Source organism: Lagenorhynchus albirostris, chromosome 1, assembly GCF_949774975.1.
Source record: "Lagenorhynchus albirostris chromosome 1, mLagAlb1.1, whole genome shotgun sequence".
In the NCBI taxonomy this organism is placed as follows: domain Eukaryota; kingdom Metazoa; phylum Chordata; class Mammalia; order Artiodactyla; family Delphinidae; genus Lagenorhynchus; species Lagenorhynchus albirostris.
The window spans coordinates 146,956,322-146,963,002 of record NC_083095.1 but is presented as its reverse complement, the minus strand read 5'-3'; the positions used below and the strand labels follow the sequence as shown (position 1 = coordinate 146,963,002).

The 6,681-nt window shown below is 35.6% G+C and overlaps 1 pseudogene; it reads left to right on the top strand.

Annotated features, from left to right (window-relative positions):
• Nucleotides 1-846: 846 nt before the first annotated feature.
• On the top strand, nt 847-2,211 carry LOC132532210 (dnaJ homolog subfamily C member 7-like; annotated as a pseudogene).
• The last annotated feature ends 4,470 nt before the right edge of the window (nt 2,212-6,681 follow it).

Sequence of the window (6,681 nt, the reverse complement as noted above, 5' to 3'; positions counted from 1 at the left end):
CCACCGGAGGAGCCAGAATAGTTTGGAGCTTCCTAAAAAGCCCCAGAGAACTGTCACCCTTTGACTTGCTTGCAGCATGATGAAAAGTCCAGTTTCAGTACTTGTTTTTACTTGACCCAACTCAGAACTCACTCTCTGTCAACAGCCCTAACCTGTATGGTATTTGCTGAAAAGAATCAACAGCAATTGTTTAACATAACAGTTGCCTGAGGTAGTGACACCAGTCAGAGGTAAAACTTAGGGCTTTGTCAGGCTCCGCATAATCAGGAAGTGAAGGCTAAGACAGAGAGGTAGACTGCTTGTCAAAACATTAAAGACATGCTCAACAGAGCCTCTCAGCAAAGGTTGGTAGACTCACTGGTTCACGACATTTAAGAAAATCTCTGTTAGCTTACAACTAGGATAACTGAGCACACATCAATTGCCACATAACAAATAATACACACTTTAAAGAAATAGTCAAAAAATACTAAATAACAATAACAATAAAACAAATAACAATGACAACAAACCCTAGTGGGAGAGAGAATTGGATTGCTAAAGGTGCCACAGTACATTATTCTAAATGTCTAGATAATCAATAAAAACTTACAAGATACCCCAAAAAACAGGGAAGTATAACCCATACACAGGCAATGGGAAAAACAAGCAGCCAATAGGAACTGACTCTGAGAATTCTAGTAAGATGTTAAACTTACTCGAATTTAAATCAGCTATCATAAATACATGCAAAGAACTAAAGGAAAACGTATATAAAAATGAGAAATATGTGTCACCAAAAAAAAGAATATCAGTAAAGAGACAGGAAGTATAAAAAAGAACCAGGTAGAGGGTCCCAGAGGTAAGATGGCGGCTGCCCTGGAGTGCAATGTGGTAATGGCGGCAAGTGAACCAGAGCTGCTATATGACAAGGAAGCAAAGAGATATGTGTCCTAAAAATGCTAGCTATTACAGGAATCGAGCAGCCATCTTGATGATGCTCAGAAAGTTCTGGGAAGCTCTTGGAGATGCACAGCAGTCAGTGAGGGACATCTACGAGAGGACAAATGCCACCTATCTCTAGGGAATGCTATGGTGGCATGTCGTAGTTTCCAGAGAGCCCTAGAACTGGGTCAAAAAAATGCTCAGGCACAACAGGAGTTCAAGAATGCCAATGCAATCATAGAATATGAGAAAATAGCAGAAACGGATTTTGAGAAGCGGGATTTTCGGAAGGTTGTTTTCTGCATGCACCGTGCCCTAGAATATGCCCCTGCCTGCCATCACTTCAAAATCCTCAAAGCATAATGTTTAGCAATGCTGGGTCATTATCCAGAAGCACAGTGTGTGGCCAGTGACATTTTACGAATGGATTCCACCAATGCCGATGCTCTGTATGTACGAAGTCTTTGCCTTGATTATGAAGATTGCATTGAGAAGGCGGTTCAGTTTTTTTGTCCAAGCTCTCAGGATGGCTCCTGACCATGAGAAGGCCTGCGTCACTTGCAGAAATGCCAAAGCACTTAAAGCAAAGAAAGAAGATGGGAATAAAGCATTTAAAGAAGGAAATTACAAGCTAGCATGTGAACTGTACACAGAAGCCCTGGGGATAGACCCCAATAATATAAGGACAAACGCTAAACTCTACTGTCATCGGGGTATGGTTAATTCCAAGCTTAAGAAACTAGATAATGCAATAGAAGACTGCACAAATGCAGTGAAGCTTGATGACACATATAAAAGCCTACTTGAGAAGAGGTCAGTGTTACATGGACACAGAACACTATGAAGAAGCAGTACGGGACTATGAAAAAGTATATCAGATGGAGAAAACAAAAGAACACAAACAGCTCCTAAAAAATGCACAGCTGGAACTGAAGAAGAGTAAGAGGAAAGATTACTACAAGATTCTTGGAGTAGACAAGAATGCCTCTGAGGACGAGATCAAGAAAGCTTATCGGAAACGGGCCTTGATGCACCATCCAGATCACCACAGTGGAGCCATTGCTGAAGTTCAGAAGGAGGAGGAGAAAAAGTTCAAGGAAGTCAGAGAAGCTTTTACCATTCTCTCTGATCCCAAGAAAAAGACTCGCTATGACAGTGAACAAGACTTGGATGAAGAGGGCATGAAGAGGTCATGCAAACAATATCTTCAAGACATTCTTCGGTGGTCCTGGGGGTTTCAGCTTTGAAGCATCTGGTGCAGGGAACTTTTTTTTTCAATTTGGCTAATGAAAGGAAACCATCCAGAACCCAGAGAATGCAGACTTGCTCAGTTTAACCTCCAGTGTGGACACAGTTCGCCTCCTCCCTTCATCATGATCCACGTACTTAGAGCAGTTTCATTCTTTCAATTAGATACCCAGTGTCTGAGTGAGTGGGGTGAAGGAAAGTGAGCCAGCACCAAAGACTGCGGGTAGGGGAGGGAGGTGGGGGTGGATAGGGCAGCTTGTGAATTTTTGTTTTACTGTTTAACTTTATTAAAACAAAACAAAACAAAAAATGAACCAAGTAGAAATTCTACAGTTGGAAAGTAAAACAATTAATATAAAACATTCACTGGGGGGCTCAACAAGGGATTACACTGACAGAAGGAAGAATCAGTTATCACGAATAAGGGTCAATTGAGATTATCCAGTCTGAGAAAGAAAATGAAAAAGGAATAAATAAAAACAACAGGACCTTTTGGTTCTTATGGGACACCATCAAGCATACCAACATATGGCTAATGTAGGCCCCAGAAGGACTGGAGAGAGAGAAAGGTGTAGATAGACTATCTGAAGATGGAGTGGTCCCAAACTTCCCAAATTTGACCAAAAAGTATTATACTGTAGTCTAAGTAGCTCAATAAATTCTATGTAGAATCAACACAAAGAGATCCATGTTTAGAGACATCTTAGTCAAATTGCTGAAAACCAAGATAATAAAAGAATGCGGAAGTAACAAGAGAAAAGCCACTTATCATCTGCAAGCTATCTTTAGTAAGATAACATCTGACTTTTCATTAGGGATCAGGAAGGTCAGAAGGCAGTGGGATGGCATGTTTAAAGTGCTGAAATAGAAGATTGTCAACTAAGAATTCTACATCTGGCAAAATTAACCTTGAAAAATGAGGGAGAAATTAAGACATTCTTAAGTAAATAAAATCAGAGAATTCATGGATAGCATGTCTGCTCCACAAGAAATAATAAAACATATAACTTCAAGCTGAAATAAAAGGATATTAAACAGTAACTTAAATACACATGAAGAAATAAAGAACACTGGTTGAGGTAAATACATAGGTAAATATAAAAGACAGTATCAGTGTATTTTCATTTGTAACACTTTTCTAATCCTCTCTGATTTTTAAAAACTGCATAAAGCAATCCTTATAAAACTGTGTTGATATGTTTATAGTGTATACATTTGTAATTTGTATGTCCATACAGTGGAGATGAGGGGATAGGAATGGAGCTCATTGGAGCAATCACTTTGTAATTTAGAAATATGTGGAAATTAAACATGTTCCTAAGTAACAAATAGGCAAAGAAGAATCAGTGGGATTCTTCTTTGTAATTTCCCCTATAATTCAAGGGGAAATTACAAAATACTTTGAACTGAATTAAAATGGTAGCACAAAACTTATGAGACATAGCTAAAGCAGTCATTAGAAGAAAATGTACAGCTGTAAACACTTATATTAAAAAAGAACTTAGATTAATAACTTAACCTTCCACTGGGGAAAAAAATAGTGAAAGGAAAGAATATTAAAACTAAAGCAAGCAGAAGGAAGGAAATAATACAGATTAGTGCAGAAATTAATGAAAAATAAAGAAGAAAAACAATAAGGAAAATCAACAAAATAAAAAGTTGGTTCTTGAAAAGATCAACAGAATTGACAAACCATTACCTAGCCTAACTAAGAAAGAAAGAAAATTCCAATCAGGAATAAAAGAAGGACATGACCTAAGACATATATAGAAAGTAAAATATAAGGGAATATTATGAACTATTATGTGCCATCAAACTCAAAATCTAGAAGAAATGAACAAATTCCTAGAAAGATACAAACTACTAAAGCTGCTTTACGAAGAAATAGAAGATATAAATAAACCTATAACAAGTAAAGAGAGTGAATTAGTAACAAAAATTCTTTCCACTAAGAAAAGCCCACTCACATAGATTCTACCAAATAGTGAATTCTACCAATTAAAAAAGAATTAACAACAATCATTCACAAACCTTTCCAAAGAAAATACAGATGAGAAACAATTCCCAGCTCATTCTATAAGGCCACTGTTACCCACAGCATATATAAAGATTTAAACACCATAACAAAATGGAATATGCTACAGAAATTCAAGGCTGGTTCAACATACTAAAGTCGATTAATACATTCCATATTATAGAATAAAGGACAAAATTCACATAATTAGCTCAAAAGATGGAGAAAACATTTTATAATATTCAACACATTTTCATGATAAAATACATAACAAACCTAGGAGTAGAATGGAACTTGCTTAACCTTATAAAGAGCAGCAATGGAAAATCCACAATTAACTTCATATTTAATGGTAAAAGACTGCATGCTTTCCCTTAAGATCAAAACAAGACACGAATTTCAATCTCATATCTTCTATTCAACAATGTACTGGAGATTCTAGATAGGAAAATTAGACAAGAAAGTGAAATAGAACATCCAGATTGGAAAAGAAGATATAAAACTACCACTATTTGCAGATGATATGATCTTGTATATAAAATCCTACCAAACTCACCACAAAACTATTGCAGTTGATAAATGAGTTAAACACAATTGCAGGATATGAACAATATAAAAAATTCAATTTCAAAGATAAATTTAAGAAATAATTCTATCCACAAGACCATAAAATGATAAAAATACATAGAAATAAATTTTTAAAAAGAAGTGTATTACTAATACACTGAAAACTGAAAAATATCATTGAAATAAATTGAAGATGTTCTAAATAAATGGAAAGACATCCCATGTTCACTTAGTAGTGTTAAAATGTCATTACTCTTCAAATTGTTCTGTAAAATCAATGCGCTCCCTATCAGCATACCATTTGACCTCTTTGCAGAAACCGAAAAATTCCAAAATTCACTTGGAAACTCAAGAGACTGAGAACAGCCAAAAACATCTTGAAAAATAACAAAGTTGGAGGGTTCACACTTCCTGATTTCAAAACTTGCTACAAAACTATAGTAATCAAATAATGTGGTGCAGACATAGAATAGACATGTAGATGAATGAAATAGAATTAAGTCCAGAAATAAGTCTTTACACTTATGGGGGATTGATTTCTTGACAAGGGTTCTAAGAAAACTGAATGGGGAAAAGACAATCTTCTCAACAAATGGTGCTGTGACAAGTGGATATCTCCATGCAAAGAATGAAGTTGGACCCTTACCACCTACCATATACAAAAGTGCACTCTAAATGAAAGGGAGGCCTAAATGTAGATGATAAAACTATAAAACTCTGAGAAGAAAACATAGGCAGAGTTCTTCATGACATTGAATTAGACAACAGTTTCTTAGATATGACAGCAAAATTACAAGAAAAAATAGATAAATTGAACTTTATCAAAATTTAAAATGTGCTTCAAAGAGCACCACCAAATAAGTGAAAAGTGAATTTATTGATGTTAGAAAATCATGGTGTTAGCAAACCATGTATCTGATAAAGAACTATTGAATATTTAAAAAACGATTACAACTCAACAATGAAAAAGTTTTTTAAAAACCCAATGAAAACATGTGCAAAGGTTCTAAAATGACATTTCCCAAAAGAAGATATAAAAATGGCTAGTAAGTAATGAAAATGCTCAATGTCATTAGTCATTAAGGAAATGTAAATCAAAACCACAATAAAATACCATTTCACACACACTATTATGACCATAATAGAAACGACGGGCAATAACAAGTTTCAGCAAGGATATGAAGAAACTGAAATATCATCCATTGTTGATGGGAAGGCAAAATTATGAAACTATGTTGGAAATCAGTTTGCCAGTTCCTCAAAATATTAAACTTAGTTACCATATAACCCAGAAATTCCACTCCTAGGTGTACTCCCAAGAGATATGAAAACATATGTTCACATAACAAATTATACAAAAGTATATTAATAATAAATAATAATTGCTATTAATAATAATGATAAAATTTAAAACATTATTAATAATAACCCCAAAGTGGAAATAACCCCAATGTCTATCAACTGATGAAAGGATAAACAAAATGCAGTACATACAGACGATGGAATGTTAGTCATAAAAAGGAATGAAGCTCTGGATATGTGCTACAACATAGATGAAGCTTGAAAATACCATGTTATGTGAAACAAGCCAGACACAAAAGATCACATATTATGTGATTCCACATACATTCAATGTGGCAAATCCATAGGGACAGAAATTATTATATCAATGGTTGCCAGGGGATGGGGACAGGGGTCGGGGGGAATGAGGAGTGATTGTTAATGTTTATGGCGTTTCTTTTTGGAGTGATGAAAATGTTCTGAAGTTAGATAGCGCTGATCTATATGCAACTTTTTGAATATTCTAAGAAACACTGGAGAGGGACTTCCCTGGATAAGGATCTGCCTTCCAATGCAAGGGGTGCAGGTTCGATCCCGGGTTGGAGAGCTAAGATCCCGCATGCCTCACGGCCAAAAAACCAAAACAT